The sequence below is a fragment of the Nannospalax galili genome, unplaced genomic scaffold (assembly GCF_000622305.1).
Source record: "Nannospalax galili isolate Female #2095 unplaced genomic scaffold, S.galili_v1.0 scaffold52, whole genome shotgun sequence".
Taxonomy (NCBI): Eukaryota; Metazoa; Chordata; class Mammalia; order Rodentia; family Spalacidae; genus Nannospalax; species Nannospalax galili.
This window is the reverse complement of record NW_008334003.1, coordinates 2824584-2844423: the sequence shown is the minus strand read 5'-3', so window position 1 is coordinate 2844423 and position 19840 is coordinate 2824584.

Sequence of the window (19840 nt, the reverse complement as noted above, 5' to 3'; positions counted from 1 at the left end):
TCCCTTCCTCCCCTCCTTCCCTCCTTCTTCTTCATTCATATCTTTTTCTTTCTTTATGGTAAACATATACCTTTCCTTCCGGTTTCTCTCAAATCAACTGTTCTTCCAGATAAAGACCAACCCTTTCTAGTGAACTCAAAGAGGACCCCTTATGATATTAATTAAAAATGTAGAGCAGTCACTGTACAGTCTCAGTTATACTGCAGAGAAACGCAGATTTTTGACGGCGTCTCAAGCATAGACATTTTCTATCTGACCTCTGTGTATTTAACTTGAGCACTTATGCACTTAATCTAGGATCAGGTGTCTCACAACCCGTGATGGCAACATCTAGTTGTCTGCTTCTGTCATTATAAGAACCCTAGACTTTCTCTTCCTATTTGCCATACTTACTTGATTTTAATTTTTTAGGCTACTGTTGTTCAGTTATTTATGTGTCATGATTTCTTCTCCCTTCTATTTGTGACTCTTCCCATGTGGGGGTAGTTAGCAGACTGCTTTTGTGCTCCCTGATAGCTATGTTTTTATTCTTTAGACATAATAAAGTGTTGATCCTTATGACTTGGTTCTGGGGCTGCTAATAGAGTTGGTGTCCATGCATCCTTTCCACCAGCTTCAAGAAATGCTTAAGTCACCAACTCTAGGCTTAAACTTCTTTGAAAATTAAGTCATGTCAATAATCCACATGCAGTAAACCCTCACCTGATTAATGGAATGAGGGACACATAAATTCTTATTTAATGCCTTGGAGTAGGGGAATGGTAGCACCATAGTTAAAGGCTCCTGCTCACAACTAAAATATCTTAAGGGATTGTCTATTTAAATAAACCCCAGGAAACAAAGGTTTACAGAGTTAAAAACAACAAAACAAAGGAAAAGTGAGTCAAAGTGTTATATGAGAGAAATGAATAATTGCAAGGCAAAGAAAAAGTGTCTTATTCCTCACATTATTTACCCAGTGTTGGTTAGAAAGGGAACTCTGGAAGGTCCACGGAAATCCCTTTGCCTCACCCACACAAAAGAATGCCAAGAAGGTCCTTTTTCTCTGTGGTACGAACTAAGAATTGGTTATTAGTGAGCCGTACTAATGACAGTCACAGCCTGTCCTGTGGTTAGCAACCATTTGTTCTTCTGTACTTTGTTCACATGAAACACCCTTCCTCTTCTACAAAAGAGACCCAAGCACAGCATCACACATGGTGCTGGATCTCTCTGTCTCAGATGAGGAGTGAAGCAAAATATCTCTAATGGAACCAAATACAGATCCTGATGGTCCAGAGATCTGTAAGTACAAAGGCATGTTATCAACTTCCTTTCTCACCTCCTCACATCCTACATTTAGTGGGAAAGCAAGTCTGGAAAATCTCAGGAAGACTCTTATTTGGAAAGTGTATGAACTGAAGACATACTACAGTCACTGGGTTGGGTTGTACTAAGTCTGAAGTCCTACTAAGCAAATGTTATTATAGACTTCTTTCCTGAGATGACCTCAGAGCAGGGAGGAGGGTTACCGAGCTCACAAGACCCATGGTCCTTGGGATGGGAAGTCTCACATGATCCTGCGTGGCTCTATTCAAAGTGTGGGGAATGCGCCTCCCATGGGGTGGGTAGGCGTCTCCATCTATACACTTTTCAATGATGACAGAAGCTCCACTGCTATTTTGAGGTTTGAACTGTCACATTCTCTTTTAGTTCAAGCCTATTCCTTTGGAAATATAGTTCTCTCAAAATCTTCAGTGGATTTCTGTCTTTGATTTCAGCCAGCTTCATGTACCAAAATTTTTGACAGTTTCTTTTCAGATACAATACCTACATTTGTTACGCGTCTTTGCTTCTTCACTCCATGTCTCTCTCCTTTGCCTTACTGCCTTGATCTTCCTGTGACCGTGCTGTGCCTGTCATCAGGTGTCTCTTCATGCCTTTCCCCGCATGCCTTTGTCCAGTTAGAGGGTTTCTAGATATCACTGCATGTGTGGCAGGCAGAATAATGTTCCTCAAAGATGTCCACATCCTGATCTAAAGAGTTATGGATATGTTCTGTTCCATGCTCAAGAGGAATGAACATCCAGGTGGTTGAGGTTTGCAGTCAGCTGATTTTTCTAATAGATTATCCTGACTGATGAGGCAGGCCCGATGTAATCTCAAGGGTCCTTCAAAGCAGAAGCAGGAGCTGGAGGGGGAACGTGTGTCAGAGTGAAGCAGTAGGAGAAACATTCTATCAGCTGTGTCTGGCTGTGGAAAGGGCTGTAGAATGGAGTAGAAACTTGCCAGTCAGTGTTAAACTTGGGTCTAGAAATCTGAAAATGTGATAAAATGGATTGTTCTCTAAGTCTCCACATAGGAGTGCAGCCTCCAAACACCTCATCTAGGGCAGAGACCTGTTTAAGGCTTATAACCATTGCTAAGAGTAAATATGTATCAAATCAGTTTCCTTTGCCTTACTGCCTTGATCTTCCTGTGACCGTGCTGTGCCTGTCATCAGGTGTCTCTTCATGCCTTTCCCCGCATGCCTTTGTCCAGTTAGAGGGTTTCTAGATATCACTGCATGTGTGGCAGGCAGAATAATGTTCCTCAAAGATGTCCACATCCTGATCTAAAGAGTTATGGATATGTTCTGTTCCATGCTCAAGAGGAATGAACATCCAGGTGGTTGAGGTTTGCAGTCAGCTGATTTTTCTAATAGATTATCCTGACTGATGAGGCAGGCCCGATGTAATCTCAAGGGTCCTTCAAAGCAGAAGCAGGAGCTGGAGGGGGAACGTGTGTCAGAGTGAAGCAGTAGGAGAAACATTCTATCAGCTGTGTCTGGCTGTGGAAAGGGCTGTAGAATGGAGTAGAAACTTGCCAGTCAGTGTTAAACTTGGGTCTAGAAATCTGAAAATGTGATAAAATGGATTGTTCTCTAAGTCTCCACATAGGAGTGCAGCCTCCAAACACCTCATCTAGGGCAGAGACCTGTTTAAGGCTTATAACCATTGCTAAGAGTAAATATGTATCAAATCAGTTTGTAGTTACTTCTTTTTACAAATATTTTTATTGATTTGAGAGTTTCATACCATGTATTTTGATTACCTTCAGACCCTCCCCACTCTTTACCACTACTTTACTATCCCTCCCAGCTTCATGTCCTCTGGTAGTATTTGTTTTTCGTTTCTTTTTTTCAAAAGGCATATTGAGTCTAGTCTGTGTTTTCAAAATGCTTTTGGCTATTCCTTGGAGTCTGGTCAACCCCCAGCATCATCCCAGTCAAGAACGCCGGTTCTTCCTTTCCAACATCTGTCTGTTGTGCGTAGCTCCTCAGCTAGGCCTGGGCTTCTTGCTCATTCCCCATCCAAGCTGGGGTTTGTCTGGTTTGGGTTTTCACAGGTCTTTTGCTTGTTGTCACAAACATTGTGGGTTCATATGTGGAGCCCAGACAAGAGTTTCCTTGTATTTGTCTGTTACCTCTGCCTTTTACCATCTTCCTACCTCTTCTTCCACAGTGATCCCTGAGCCTTGGAGGGAGAAGGTGTGATACAGGTCCCCATTTAGGGCTCAGCACTCTGCAGTCTCTTATTCTCTGTGTGTTGACCAGTTGTGAGTCTTTGTGTTAATCTCCACCACTTCAGGAAGAACCTTACCTGGTGAGAGTTGAGAGATGCATTTATCTGTGGATATAACAATGTGTCATTAGGGGTTAGTTTAATACTATGTCTATTTAGCAGAATAATAACAGTGGGTTCTCTCCTATGGCCCATGACCCATCTAGCTACAGATTCTTGGCCTTGATGACAGCCAATCACCTCCTGATTGGATTTAAGGTCTGCTTCACAAGTGGCACTGTTTTTTTATTTATGGAAGCATTAGGAAATTGATAAGCAAAATAAATCTGTTCAGACTTTTTATAACTAGATATTTGCCAGATCTTTAACTGCCGGGCTAAAGTTTAATAGGCTGTGTTTAAATATATTTCTTAATTATATATTTTATTGTGTATAAGAAGTAGTCATTATTGCTAACACTAAGCACCCCTTGAATTTTGGACTTTCTAGTCCTTTTTTATTTTTAAAAATACTTTATTTATTATTTTTATTTTTGTGTAGGTGTGTATTGCCTGCATGTAGGTAAATGCACCTGTGTTATGCAATGCCCATGTAGGACAGAAGAGGCTGTCAGATCCCCTGGAACTGGAGTTATGGACAGTTGTTAGCTGCCATGTGGGTGCTGGGATTCGAACCTGGGTCTTCGGCAAGACCAACCAGTGTTCTTAACCACTGAGCCATCTCTCCAGCCCCTCTAGTTCCTTTTTAAAACAAGTTTCTTTTTCAGCTTATCTCTATGATACCTTTTCAAAAAGGCCAATTATGGCCAATGCATTACTAAAAACTTCTTTCCAACTTCTTTCCCTTGTTCCCTAAGTTTTTTACACATATGGTATGTTTTCCAAGGTATTATATATTATAATTTTACACAATGTGCCATTGCCAAATAGTTCTCATATCACAATTTCTAATCAATGCTGCAGTTTGTTGTGGTGAGAAGTTTACTTTTGTTACTTAGCATCTCCACCAAGTTTGCCCAAGACAGGAGAGATTGTGTTGTATAAGAGTAATCCTAAAATCTTGCTATGTGAAGGAAAGTTTCATTTCTTACGCTGTATTCGACAGGAGATTTGTTCTCACTTGTCTTAGTTCTAGACTATAAACCAGGAAAGTGACCATGGTCTGGAATCCTGCTAGTCTACATAGCAGAGGAAAAGAACATAGAACCAGCTGTGTACTGGTTCGTAAGCTTTCACCAATGAGTGACGTGCTCACGTCCCCTTGCATTCTGTGGAGCAAAGGAAAGAGCATGGGTACATCAAATCATAGGGGAATAAAGCAGCATAATCCTATAATATGCTTGTTAGAAGGAGGGACTATTTGGTATTAGGCACAAAATAGCACCATACTCTTTACAAGTTTCATAAATTTATGTTTGCTATAGTAGGCCCCAAGTGTATTCATAGGTGTGTGCTGTATTATGAGACATGAGACTCTCCAGAAATAACTGTGTATATTTGCAATAGGTTTATAAATGATAGACACTTGTTAGAATCTACTGCTTACTCCAACACTGTATTTAAAAGCCTATTAGTTTGCCAGCATATTTTAAAATGTAAAGAATATTTTAGAGGTTGGGGAGATGACTCAGTGGGTAAGAATGCTTGTTCTTCAAGAGTGAACCATGAGTTCAAATCTCTAGCACCCACAGAAAAAGCAAGGCTTGGCTGTCTGTGCCTGTAACCCCAGCATGACAAGCAGATCTGAGAGCTTGTTGTTGAGCCAGCCTAGCTGAAATGTGAGTTTCCAGTTGTGTGACAGACCTTGTCTCAAGGCAACAAAGTGGAGTGTGATAGAGAGAAACACCTGATGTCATGCTCTGGTCTTCACATATATGCACACATGTCATGTGCATGTACCAACCACATGTAACACACACACACACACACACACACACACACACTACACACAGAATACTTTGAAAAACTGATCTAATAAACATCTTAACACATGCATATCCAGAAAGAAATAAAAACCTCAGTAAAGATTTATATTTAAAAATGTGAAATTTAGTGTTATTTGTAGGAGAAAGTTTATAGCATGCTTAAATGGGGTAAAGTATGCTGTATGAACTCATATAACATTATGTGGTAATTATGCAAATACTAACTTCCAGATTGCTCCCAATCTGATATTAATTTGAAAAGTAGGCTATAAATACAGATATACTTTGAACTTCAGTTTTATATATGTACATAAAAGATTGGCTGCTTCCAAGAGAAGCCAACAATGGTCGAGCAGGACCTTTGACTTATCTTCACATAGATGGAACTGGTAAAAGAAAGGAGCCAGGGGCTCCTCCCAACCCCATGGGACCCCTGAGGAACAGATCCTCTAATGACCTCAAGAGTAAAAACAAATCAGTTTTTCTGGTCCAATTGTATGTCCTTAAACACCCAAAAGGGAAGTATAACCAAAGATTAAAGCGGCCAATATAATTTCATAAGAGCATACATATATATAGCTAAAAGTTACTTGACAACAACAAAGCCAGACAGGTGATACCTTCAGTCTAGTTGTTGGCCAGGATAGATAGAGGCTCTTCCAGACAGTGACCCAACATACTGCTGGAAAAATGAACAGCAGACCCCAATTCTATCCAAGGGAGTACTGACAATGGATTGCCGTAGATGAGGAACAGCTGACCCTCCTGGAGCAGGGACCTCTGGCTCACTAGATTTGCCGGAAGGGCAGACGACCTTAGTAAGATGAAACAACTTATGTGACAAAAATGCCTCAAACTGACATAGAAATCATACCATTAAAATACATGGATTGGGCTGGAGAGATGGCTCAGTGGGTAAAGGCACTTGCCACCAAGACTGACGGCCTGCTTTCAATCCCTAGAACCCACATGGTGGAAGGAGAGAATTTCTACCTGTGTGATATGGCACGTACACCCACACACATACACAAAGCAATAAATAAACTTAGTTTAAAAGCGTATTAAGGAGCCAGGCATGGTTGCATACACTTTTAATCACAGTACTTTGGAGGCAGAGGCAGGCAGATCTCTGAGTTCAAGGCCAGCTTGGTTTACATAGCAAGTTACAGGCTAGCTGGGTCTACAGGGAGACCTTGTATCAAAAAGACAAAAATTTTAATAAAATAAATAAATAAATAAATATAAAAAAAAAGATTGGCTGATAAAACACAAATACTAATATGGTTGTATGTGAGTGACGAAACTATGACAGGTTCCAGATACTTTCAGCTTTTTATTTTCTAAACTCTCTATGGTGAGAATATTTTACTTTTCTGTGCAAGAAAGTAGATATAATAAATAATATTTCTTTTTACAAAGGCTTTAGGTCACAGTGTATGAAATCCTATCAATATAATATTCAAATACAAACAAAACACTGAAACAATATTTAGTAAACAAGCTTCTAATGACATTACTACTACCTACCAATTTAATTAAGTACTGTTTTAGGTATTATTTGAGGGCTTTAATGATGGAATTAAGATCTTAATCAGCTAACAATAGGCTGGATTTCTCAGATGCCCCCAATGAAATCACAAGCACCTTTTAGATGGAAGAGAAAGGTAGCAAATCAATTAGAGAGCTGCATCAGAAGAGCCAGGAGGCAGGGAAGTCAGCGTCCTGAAAGCATGTGGCTGCTCAGAGTCAGTGTTGATTGCTTTGAAGATGGAGGAAGGGAAATGCAGGCGACGGAGTACTGTAGCTACATGGACCATTACTGCCAACAATCTGAACGAGCTCAGAAGCTGATTGTTGCCCGTATTCTAACCCTAACACTAATCCTCCAGAAAGAAACAGTCCTGCAAGCTCCATTATTTTTGTTAAATGAGATTTTTTTTATACTGTATTTTATTTTTTAGATATGGTCTTAATATATATTCCAGGCTGGCCTTGTACTCCTGATCCTCTGTCTCAGTGCCTAGAGTGGGATTACAGATATTCACTACCATGCTCAAATAGCCTGGTGAGACTTGGGTCTGATTTTTGACATATGGAAATAGCAGATAATAAATTTATGCTGTTTTAAGATGCTAAATATGTGGCAATTGTTATAAAAGCAATGAAAAACTGAATACATTATGACATGGACACAGACCAAAACATAGGAATTAACTCATTTACTTTAATTTAGGATGAAGTATAGCATTTAATTTCTTGGAAATTATATATATATATATATACACACATATATATATACATATATTCTTGTACATATATGATCTCAAAATCTGACCCTTCAGTGAAAAAATTAAATAACTCGTGATTAAATAACATTTTCAATAAAAACAAATGAGACAAAAGACAAATATTACATAGAAAACTATAAAACCCCGAGTTTATATAAAAACACCCAAATTTTTCAGTTACCCTTGAGTCAGTATGAGTTTGCAAAACAATAATAAAAGCAATATGCCATCAAACTTCTTAGAACCACAAATTCAAGAAAAAAGTTTTTACTACATTGATTTACAAATATTTCAGTTTTTAAGGATCATATAATTTCCATGGTTTAAAAAAATCTATTTAGAAATAGAAAATACTGTTTTCTTGTTGGATTTATTACTAATAACTCAGTTTGATAAAGTTTTTTTAAACAATTTCCAGAGCAAGGATACATTTCTTTACCAAAAGTGGCTATAAACTTTCAGTAGTGACTGTAAATTTTTAGGTTCACAGTTGAATTAATACAGTTGTACATTTTTGAATGCAGTATAAACCCTGTAACATAAAATTGAATGGGTTTTTAACCTTTAAAGAAGATCTCCATTTCATTTTAAAGTATGCTATTTCCTACATTTTCAATGCTACTAACACTTAGATGTTTGCACATGTGTCTCTGATCTCTATGTATCTGATTATTACTAGTCACAGTTGGTTACCCTCGGATCCTTGGCACTTGAGTATGGATATAAAGTCATCAGGTAGATATCAATGGTAATGTTTATCACCTCTACTAATTAACATGGAGTAAATTTTTATGCTTTCTCCTCATATATGTCTTTTTTAAAATGTGTTTATTTTTGTGTATGTATATCATACAAAACATCCCAAACAATCTTATTTATCTAAAGTTGTCCTTTTCCTACACAAACGCACTGAACATAATCTCCGTTATAAACAGAACATACCACAAAAACCCTAACTACAGCTCTCCTAAATAGCATAGGAACACATATTAAAATAACAAGCTGGGAAGGTGGATCTCTGTGAGTTCAAGGCCAGCCTGGTCTACATAGTGAGTTCCAGGACAGCTGGAGTTATAGGGAGACCCTGTCTCAAAAAGACCAAAAAAATAAAAGTAACAGTAAGCTATGACCCTATGGAATTTATTAGATGTATATAATAATTAGTGCAGTATTGTCTTTGTGTAAATGCAGTATCCCCAAAATATCTTAAAAATAAATTTTACAAAGGAGAATTGGGTATTCAATAAAGATACAAAGGAAATTACTAAGGAGGGTAAAGGAATTATTCAAGGAATAATGCATAACACTGGCTATTTGGCAAAATAGAAGTTTAAAAAATGTTTTTTATGTGTGTGTATGTCAATGCACATATGTCGTGGCACACATGTGGAGGTCAGAGCACAGCCTTATGCAGATCCTTGTCTTTCACTTTGCTTGAGGCCTGGGTGGCCCACCAGCTTTTGTAAATTCTCCTGTATCTTCCTGTCGTTTAACACCAGGAGCATGGTCATGCTCTACTATGTAGGACCACAGATTTGTGCTATCTGAGTTTTCACATGAATTCTGAGGGTGGAACTGAGATGGTGCAGATGGTAAAGTGCTCACCACACAAATGAAGATCTGTGTTTGGATTCCTACCATCTAAGTAAAGAGCCATGTGAATGTGTGTCTATTATCCCAGAGCTGGGGAGATAGGGACAGGCTGATCCCTGGAACTTGTTAGGCATCCAGTCTAAGCATGAGTTCCAGGCTCACTGAGAGACCTTGTCTCAATAAACAGGTGGACCGCAACAGAGGAAGACAAGGGAAGTCAACCTCTGCCCTTCACATATGTGCACGCACCACCCCCACACTGTGTACACATACACATGACCATATACACATACAGATATTTGGTACCAATACAAGAAGAGTAAGATACGAGGCAAAAAGCAGATGATAACTGGATGGATGAAGAGAGGCGACATCAAGAAACTAGGGGAAGAAGGGGGAGATGAGGACATGGAGAGGACGGACAAATGAAGGCAGTGCACATGGATTCTTGCTGAGGGATAGATAAGGATTTCTGACTATAAAGGAAAAAATATCAATAAGCTTAACTCCATAAACATTAAGTATTATGAACACACAAACCCATCAATAGCAAAATTCAGTGTCAGACATCAAAATGGTTTCCAAAGGTTCCACAAATTAGAAACTAGGCTGATACTCTTGGTGTACAAAGATATATTCAAGTGGAAAAATAGACAAATCAAAGAAGTGAGATTGATAAAAGTATTATAAAACTATTTTTAACAGCTTTGAACTAAGTGGAGAAAAGTCTAGTCTAGGAAGGAACATTTGAGAATTATGCATCAAACTCAACAAAAAAGAATTAGGATGAAAAGCTTTATTAAAGTTTTAAAACAAAGCAAAACGACCCATTAAAATGTGTTTAGAATGAAATTCTATTTTATGTTTATTTTTAGTTAAAGAATTCTCAGGTGAAAATCCATAATAAAAGTATGAAATAAAAGAAATTTGGCTGAGCTCATATATTCTAAATTGCAAAGCACAATTTAGATACATTTCTAAGTGATTACATCGTCTCCTGTCAGATGTCTGCCTTATGGGAAAAGCCCAAATCATGCTCAAGCCTGACCTCAGGTTAATTGACTTGAGGCTCAGGCAGAAGCAAAGAGAATCTATGTAATGGGGAAGCAGGTGGGGCCTCAGTCAGAAGCAGAGGCCTAGGTGGTCATTTTCTGTTTTCTTGCTATAGATGAATTCTGAGCAAGTGGTTTAATATCTGAGGGTTTCAGATTTTTCTATCCATCTGAAAAAGCAGGCAGATACAGTTGATAAAGTGGAAATGTATTATCCAGGCAGAATGTTAACATTGCCCTTGATACCCAGGAAGTATTCCGCAAATGCTGTCATTATCACTACGTATACTGAGTACAATTCATCAGAAAATATGGCATGCTCTTAATTTAAGAATAGTTATTGAAAAGACAATGTGGAACTGGCTCTGAGTTCATTTAGTGGTGTTCGTGTGCACCTGCATTGAGGGCTGCCTACTTGGGATTAGATAACCTCTCAGGGAGCTAGTCCCTGGAAAAAACTGATTTTCTCTTCATCAGCAACCATTGGTTACCTGTCACTTGTCATCTTGAAGTGAGACCCTGTGACATCCATTTTCACGTCAGTTGGTTTTGCATTATGCAGAGCTCATTGGACTACCTGGATATTTCATTGGTGCAACTGCCCTATCATGTCTAGAATGCATTAACCAGCAGCAGGTGTCTTATCTCCCTGGCTCTTACATTCTATCTGCCCTCTCTTCTACCATGTTCCTGAGCCTTAGGTGTAGAGGTTGCATTGTAGATGTGTCACTTAGGGCTGTGCACCTCATAGCCACTTATTCTTTGCATTTGGTCAGTTTTAAAACTTTGTAATAGTTTTCGTCTGCTGCAAAAAGAAGATTCTTTGATGAATGGTGAGAACTGCACTTGTCTGTAAATATAAAGACATGCATTTAGAATACAGCAAGAAATTACAGCGGTCTAGGAAAGTGACAGAAGTAGGTTTTTCTCTGTGACCTCTCCAGCACGCCACTACTATGTTTTAGTAGTATGCTTCTTGTTCCAGTATTCCTGGAATGAAATCCTCCTCCAGGAAGAGAACTCACACAGTGATCTCAGGAAACATCCATTCGACATTGACACAGTGTGTGATCTCAGGCCTTAGGAAGAAATGTAAGCAGAACTCTGCTTCAATCTGATCTGATGGAAGTGGAAATAACTTAAAGGAGGAGACTGGTTTTGGGGAGATCAGTCTGGAAATGTTGAAGTAGGAAAGGTAAGAAGTAATGTGAGCCTGAGGTGAGATGCTGACACCAGGAAAGGAGGCAGGAAGTGGTCGAGGTCCTTGTGTTCTGTCTGAGCATGGGCTTGTTTGTTGGGGTTTGCTGCTCAAACTCGGCATATCCTCATTCAGCGATTCTTCGTCACCTCAGGATCCTGTGGCAAAAGGTCAGTGATAATAATCATAACCATGCTAGGAATAGCTATGGATTGCCTATTATATGCCAGGTACAGTTATTAATTCATTCATATATTAACTCCTAGGAGAAATCCGATTAAGTATTAAAATTATTGTTATTTTAAAGACAAATAATTGTAGGCAGAGAAATTTTAAGTAACTCACACAAGAATAAATACATAGCTAGTCAATACCAGAGTTGAGATTCAAACCCTCGGCAAACTGGTACTAGAATTAGAATGCACATTTTCAAGCACTGTTCCCCGGTGATGATGGTGATGTGTTAAGAACAAATACTGTGGGCTTCCTCTGTAAGACTGTTTCGAAGGCTGTATGTGAAGTCTGCTTGCTTGATCACATGACAACAGATCAATCACAAGTGCTCTTTCATGAAGTCTTCTGTGCCCATATTAAAGCATTAAATCAGGCCAATGCTCGTGTCTGCGGCTGCAAATCCTCTGAGCGTGTGGTCTTCATCAGGGCATGGAGAATTCAGGGGTGGAAATGGGTCTTGCAGAAAATCACATTCTTATTCTCATTCATTTACAGTCTACTGTGAAGCTTACTAATGTCTTGAATATGACATTCTTAAGTTAAGGGACATTATGACCATCTTTGGGCATGCTTCACTAACATGGGGAACTGGAGTAAGATATACAACTAATGACTAATAGTCACCATGCCTCTTTTATGCATTGTTTCTTTAAAATTTCCCTTTTGTAAAATTGAACTTTGGCTATCCAACTCTCTTGGGCAGACTAATAACTGTCTAAGTCTTAGTTTCCTCATGGATAAAGTGAGGATAACAGTGGCTGTGGGGCTTAAATGAGATTGTCCATGTAATAAAGGAGGTACCAGTGTTTGACCCACATAGGAAGTACCTAATAGATGTTAACTTCTGCATTTCCCTCCTCATTTACACTTCATCTCGAATAAAACGTAGCATTCTGTAGCATTTGGGGACAGCTGGAGAAGAGAAGTCGATATAAAAGATTTTTCCAAAGAGATGTCCATATATAGAAAATCAAAAGAAAGACGGACCAAGCAACAATGGGGTTAAAAGCGATTTTAAAACACAGACTAGTAGGAATGTAGCTGGTCTTCTAAAATATGAAGGTTTTTGGAGAACAAACACTGCGTATTTCCATCCCAATGGCTTGTGTAGGTTATCATTATTAGGGACAGCACCACTCCAACTTTCCCCTTTCCAATCTTCAGTACTCTATGCATTCAGTGAAGCAAAGAGGTGGAAACACAGGTTGTACTTTTGGGAGGGAAGGGACTTGGAGAAGGTAAAAGGGTCAGCAGAACTTTATAGAGGATCAGACTAACCAACATAGTGAATGTGGTATGTTAACTTTGTCACTATGACAAAATATTTGGAAAATAATTTAAAAGGAGGAAGATTTATTTTAATTTGTGATCTTCAGGTTTAGGCCTGTGACCCACTTGTTGCATTGCTATGGGCCAGTGGTGAGGTAGAGCATTTTGGCATCACTGAGAGCAAAACTGCTCAACTCATAGCAGCCAGGAAGCGGAGAGTGAGACAGAAAGGGACATGGACAATGTATAACCTTCAACGGCGTGTCCCTAATGACCTATGTCCTCTAAGCTGGACCACCACTCCTGGAAGCCCAGTCAGTATGAAATCATCAGTGGATTAACCTATTGGTGAAGTTGGAGCCCTCATGATCCCAGTCACACTCGCAACAATGATACCCTCAACACATGACCTTTTCTAGGGGACACTTCATATCTAAACCATAATAAATGGCAGTCAAAAAAATTTCAGGACAAAGGAACTCCATCAGAGAAAGAACATGAAAATGAAGATTATTTAGAACAGTATTCCATGGACATTAAGTATAAAGACTGATGAGGAGGGGAGTTGGAGTTGAGGGTTAGTGTCTTTGAGCTTGACTCCAAAAGTGCACAGAAGGGGGTATTACAGAGGGTCAAAGAAAGTGAACCATGGCACATGGAAATGGCCGGTGCCTTGATGCCATGTTCTGAATGTTAGGACTGAGGAGGGTTTAGGTCAGAGTTGCGGTTGATCCTATATAGTCCCCTTATACCCTCGTATCTCCTTTGAGACTATGCAGTGAGAGGCATGTGCATCCAACAGGCATTATAGTTTTGAATTGAAGTGTTTACCATGGGCTTATGTGTTTGAATATCTGGTCCCTGGGTGCTACTTTGGGAGGCTGTGAGCCCTGGCTAGCAGAGGAGAGGGAAGAGGGCCTGCTTTTGGTCCATTCATTCTGTTTCTTGATCTTCTAAGATGTGAACAATGTCGCAAGCTCCTGCCACCATGTTTCCCATCTATGAGAGTCTTTTCTTTCTCAAACTGAGCCCAAATAAACCTCACCTTCCTTGTGTCAAGCATTTCAGTCACATTAATGACTAAATGTGACTAAATGTGATAAATACAGACGTCATTTCAACACCGCTATGGATTAGGTTAGCCTACTGATTTGGAATCCTTGTGCACTCAGGTCCTGAGCACCTTCCAGGCCTCTCAGATTCCGGCTACAGTGTTTGAATATGTACTTACATAACTTTTCCTTGCCTTTGACTCAACGCTGTCTTTTGGCCCCAGGTGTTCCATTTTTCTGGCTTCTTATACTCTTGTCCACTCTGATTTCCAGGGGACCTAAATACCTGGTTACTGTACGTATGAAGTTTGCCCTAGTCTTTATTAGAAGGACCAGGAGAAGTAAAAACACATACCAGACAGCTCTGGAGCCTTAAGAAGGCCCCCAAGAAGTTTGTAGCACAACGTTGCTTTTACTTATTTGCCTGCTTCAGATGAGTCACTGTCTCTCATCCAGGTGCAATTACTCCAGTTCGTTTTGCATCTATATGGTTGATCCTTTGCATATTTGAATTGCAATAATAATAAAAATTCAAATGAACAAATTCAGTAATGCCTTTCTATACTTGGCTGAGAAGTATTTTGAAAAGCAAATACAAATGATTTTACTCTTTTTTTTTTGAGTAATGCATAATACACTCAGCTTGGAATAATTTTTTAGCTTCCCAGGGAACATACACTTTGATTAAAGAAAAATATATGCTTTTATGAATTTAAAAAAGAACACAAGTTAAATTTGATAAATGTAGACATTCATATGAAAAAGGAACAAAGAAAATAGAAATCAAATGAAAAAAAAGTCCCAGATATTAACATATGAAGAAACAACTCTTGGAGAGTTTTGGAGTAAAGAGCAAATAAAAATTCTTGTGCCCATTTATATGACTTGATGACCTTTTCAAATGGAAAACAAAGGAAATTCTTGACAGTAGAGAAGATATTGGGAAATTGAAAATCTTTCTAAACAGTGTTTTCTACTTTAAAGAAAACACAAAAGAACGAAACAAAAAGCAGGCATCAGATTCCAAAAAGAAAATAGGTCAATAGCTGTGATGCTACTTTTTGGGAAAGAGTGCAGCAATCCACAATGTCTGATTAGTTATCTATACAATATGCCATCCACGGTTGCCAGTGCTGACCTACAGCAAGAGTGGGTGTGCTGGGAAGAAAAGGTAAAAAGGTTCATGTGCTATGAAAACATCCCTAGTCTTGTCCTCTTGCAGAGGGTCACGAAGATTATTGTGCAATGGCAGAGATGGTCTTTGATTTCACTCAAATAAAAAATGTGGAAATTGAGCTAAAAGATTAGATGGCCTAATAAAACAATTGATAAATACAAGCCAATGGGGATATATACAAAGGAGAAGGGACTGTGACAAGCCCCGAAGATTGTTTAATATAATGTCAAAAGCTACCACTAAAAAAGACTCCAATTTACTTCTGTCTCCAGATGCTGGAAAAGCTTTTGACAGTTAATTGGAAGCTTTTATTTTTGACGTTGAAAAGCATAGGCTTGCCACAAGAATTCATTTCATGGGCAGAAACATTATCTGATCATCCAAAGGCCAAAATTAAGGCTAACGTGTATAATTGGAGACCATTTCTTTCTTCCTTTCTGTTTCTGACAGGGAAGCAGCCACAGGCTGTCCACGTTTTTCTCTATTATTTGGTTCATCAATAGAATCTCTGGCAGGCAAGATGAAGGAATAAAAATGGGGTACTTAAGGCCCACAATTTTATTGTGAGTAGATAATGTGACTCAATTCTGGGTTGCATATAAACTTGTGAAATCCACTTCTGGGAAGTCAAGTGGGAAGTGAATCTCCTCTCCTAGTGGAGGGGCTATTTGATTTAGTTCAAGAGGTATTTTCCTCTTAGGATAAAATTCTTTATTGCTAAATAAAAATGCTTTTCAGAAGGTGCCTTCTTTATCCTTGGAAACAGGTTCATATTATGATTTCTACCTATTTTCCTGTTTTGGCCCATCTCTCTCCACTCTCAATCTGTGTGGAATGGAACTTGAGCAAGGACCATGGCCCGTACTTTCTCTTTTCCTTTATTAGTCATACGTATAAATAATTGAGATTATGTGATGAGTTAATAGATAAATGAAAATGGTAGGCTCATACATATAAACAAAATATCTAACAAATCAAAAAGAAGGTATGGCAGTGGATGGCTTTAATGCCGGTTTAACGACTATGAAAACAGTGGGAGTTACAGTGCATTGTGCAGTTTTAACCCTCTTTCTTTTTTAAAAAGCAACTTTGTTGAGGTATAATTCATAAATAGAATTCATCCATTTAGAGTATACAATCATCAATGTTCTGTACATTCATAGAGTTCTGAAATCAATCCTACAATCAATTTTAGAATATTACTGTCATTACAAAGAGATCCCATATCTACAATAGCCACCTCCTAGTTCATTCTAACTTTGCATGAGGCAATCAATAGTTTACTTTCTCTCACTAAACATTTGCCTGTTTTGACCTTTCACATATGTGAAATCATATAGCCTTTTATATTTGGCTTCTTTCATTTAGTATAATGCTGTCAAGGTTCCTCCATGTTATAATATACATCAAAATAGCATTCTTTTTATAAATGCATACTATTTCATTGTATATATACATCATATTTTCTTTATCCATTTATCAATTCATGGGCATTTGAGTTCTCCCCACTGACTGTTCTTAATGATGTTGCTGTGAAAACTCACCCACAAGTTTTATGTGGTAGAATTTCTTTCCTCAACTATGTTCCTAGTAGTGGAATCCTTAGGTTATGTGGTAACTCTGTATTTAAACTTTTGCCAGGCTATTTCCAAAGTGACTGTACTGTTTTACATTCCTACAATGTAGAATAGGTAGGAGGGTTAAAAGACTCCAGATCTTCACCATACTTATTAATTTCTGTCATCTTTATTATGTGAAGTATCATCTCATGACTTTTATATTTATGTCACGATTAAAGAAGTCAAACAGCTTTTTATGCTCAGAAAATTTTACTCAGAAGTTTGGTCATTAAAAAAAAACTATTTGTAGAGACAAATATATAGCTGTTATAAAGTTTTAGGAGTTCTTTATATAGTCTAGTTACAATTTTTTTTGTAACTGGTATATGTAATATATACACATGCACATACACATACATGTTAGGAAATGTTCTTTCCTGCTCTGTAAATTGTCTTTTAACTTTCTTCATAATGTTTCTCTAGTCATAAAAGCTGATTAAGGATGGTTGGCTTCTGTTTAGTTTGCTGGCAGTGTCTCTAATAGAACATTTAAGAAACCGCTGCACACCCTTCAGTCCTACCATCAAAGGGTCTTAACAGTTTTATCTGTTACATTTAGGACGTTGATCATTTTTGAGTTGAGTTTTGTATACGGTATGAGGTTGAACTTCCATCTGTTTGTGGCTGTCCTGTTGTCCCAGCACTATTTGTTAAAAAACGTTCTTCCTCTCAATGAATGGTTTTCTTCATCTGCTAAAAAAAAAGAAAAAAAGCCACGGAGGCTGGAAAGATGGCTCAATGGTTAAGAGCGCAGACTAGTTTTGCAGAGGAAGAGTTCTGTTTCCAGCAGTCACATGGTAACTAACAAGCATCTGCAGCTGCATTTCAAGGGCAATCTGGTACCCTCTGCAGACATTACATGCATGTGGTACACTTACATGTAAGCAAAGCAGTCATACACATAAAAGAAAAATAAGTAAAAATTTAAAAGTCATTAGACTTTAGATATGTGGCTATATTTATGAAGTTTCAATTTTAATAATCTGTGCATATGTTCGTATTATAGTCCTTGAATACTGCTTGAAACCTGGAAATGTGAGCCTTCCAATTTTCTTCATCTTCAGAATTATTTTGCATTATTAACTGTATGAATTTTAGGATTAGCTCTGCAATCTTTGCAAGAGGTTCACCTAGGATTTTGGTAAAGGTTGAGTTAACTATGTAGATTTAAAAAAATCTCAGAACTATTCCTTTGTACTGATCCATGAAAGAAATTTCTTTAATCTCTTTGTTTATTTGTTTACTTTTTTGGTGGGTGTTGAGACACAGTCTCCCTATGCAGCCCTTGCTGGTCTGGAACTTGCTATATAGGACACGCTGGCCTCGATTTAATAAAGATCCTTTTGCCTCTGCCTCCTGAGCACTGGGATTAAAGGCGTGTGCCACCAAGTCCAGTAGATTGCTTTAATCTAATTTCAAGCACATTTCATAATTTTCAAAAAATGATTTTTCCTTATTTTGTCAAATATGCTCCATTGTGTGTGTGTGTGCATGTGTGTGTGTGTGTGTGTGTGTCCTTATGTATGCCTTGGTGTCCAGCACTCATGTGGAGGTCAGGGGACAACTTGCAGGAGTCAGTTCTCTCCTTCTAGCATGCGGGCTCCAGGATCAAACTCAGATCATCAGACTTAGTGACACAAGTGCCTTTACCCACTGAGCTCCCTCACGGGTCCCCACTGAGCTCCCTCACGGGGTCCCCATTGTTTTCAGTCTTATTCTAAATGAAATTGTTTCCTCAACTTTATTTTTGCATATACATACAAGTTCAGTTGGTTTTTATTTTTATTTATTTTTCTGCTTTTCTTTGGATTTTTTCTAAAATTTTTGTTTACTGGCTTTTGCAAATTTCATGTGACACATCTTGATCATCTAGACCCTCTCCCCTATCTGCAACCCCTCGTCAGTTTTTATGAATTGTGTCATGTATGTTAAAGCCTATCAAGCCATGTTTCTGTTCCCAAATGCAACTGAGTGTGAGTCTAGCCCCTGGAGCTTGGTCAACCTGTCTGGTGTTAGAAAGCCACCCCGCACCAGCAGTTGCTGACTGCCAATAGTTTTCAGCTAAAGTTGGGACTTCTTTCCCATTTCCCCCTTCCATGCTGGGTTTTTGTCCAGTTGGAACTTGCATGGGTCTATGCGGTTGAGTTTTACATGTTGGTACTTATTTTGCAGTCTTGCAGAACGCATTTACTAGTTCTGCCAGATTTCTTTCCTCACTTAATGATTCTCCTGAGCAAGAACTTCTAGTCCACTGTTGAGGACGGGTGATGAGAACAGAGATTCCCTGGCCCTCTTCTTAATCTTAGGGAAAAATAGCTCTAGTCAGTTGCTGAGTGTGCTGCTGTACGTTGGATTTGTCTCTGTAGCTGCCTTTCATCATGTCGAAGGGTCCCTTCGATTCCTGGTTTCTATCATAACATTAGATTTTGCTGATTTTTTCTATTGCTATGCAGTACTAATTTTTGTGTGTTAAAGCAATATACCTCATATTAATGACATCTGATCATTATTTACAGATCATTCTATGCTTTGTTGCGTTCAGTTTGTCAATATTTTATTGAGGGTTTTTGCAGTTATAGTCACAAGAGGCGTTGGTCTGTAGTTTTCTTATCTGGTGATATTTGTGACTGGTTTTGAAATAAGAATTCTGACCTCATACGATGGGTAGAGAAATAGTCTCTCATTTTCTATGTGTGGGAAATGCTTGTGAAGAATTGGTATTTCTTTCAAGGAAAATTTCCATTTTATTCATCTATTTTTTGCACATTGTTTATGTTTTCATGCTTTTCCATGCCCGATTTTACTATTTGAATTATTTTTGATCGTTAGTCAAATGATATTCTTAAGTTAGTTTACATACTTCAAACACTTTCGACTTAGTGGTTTTATTTA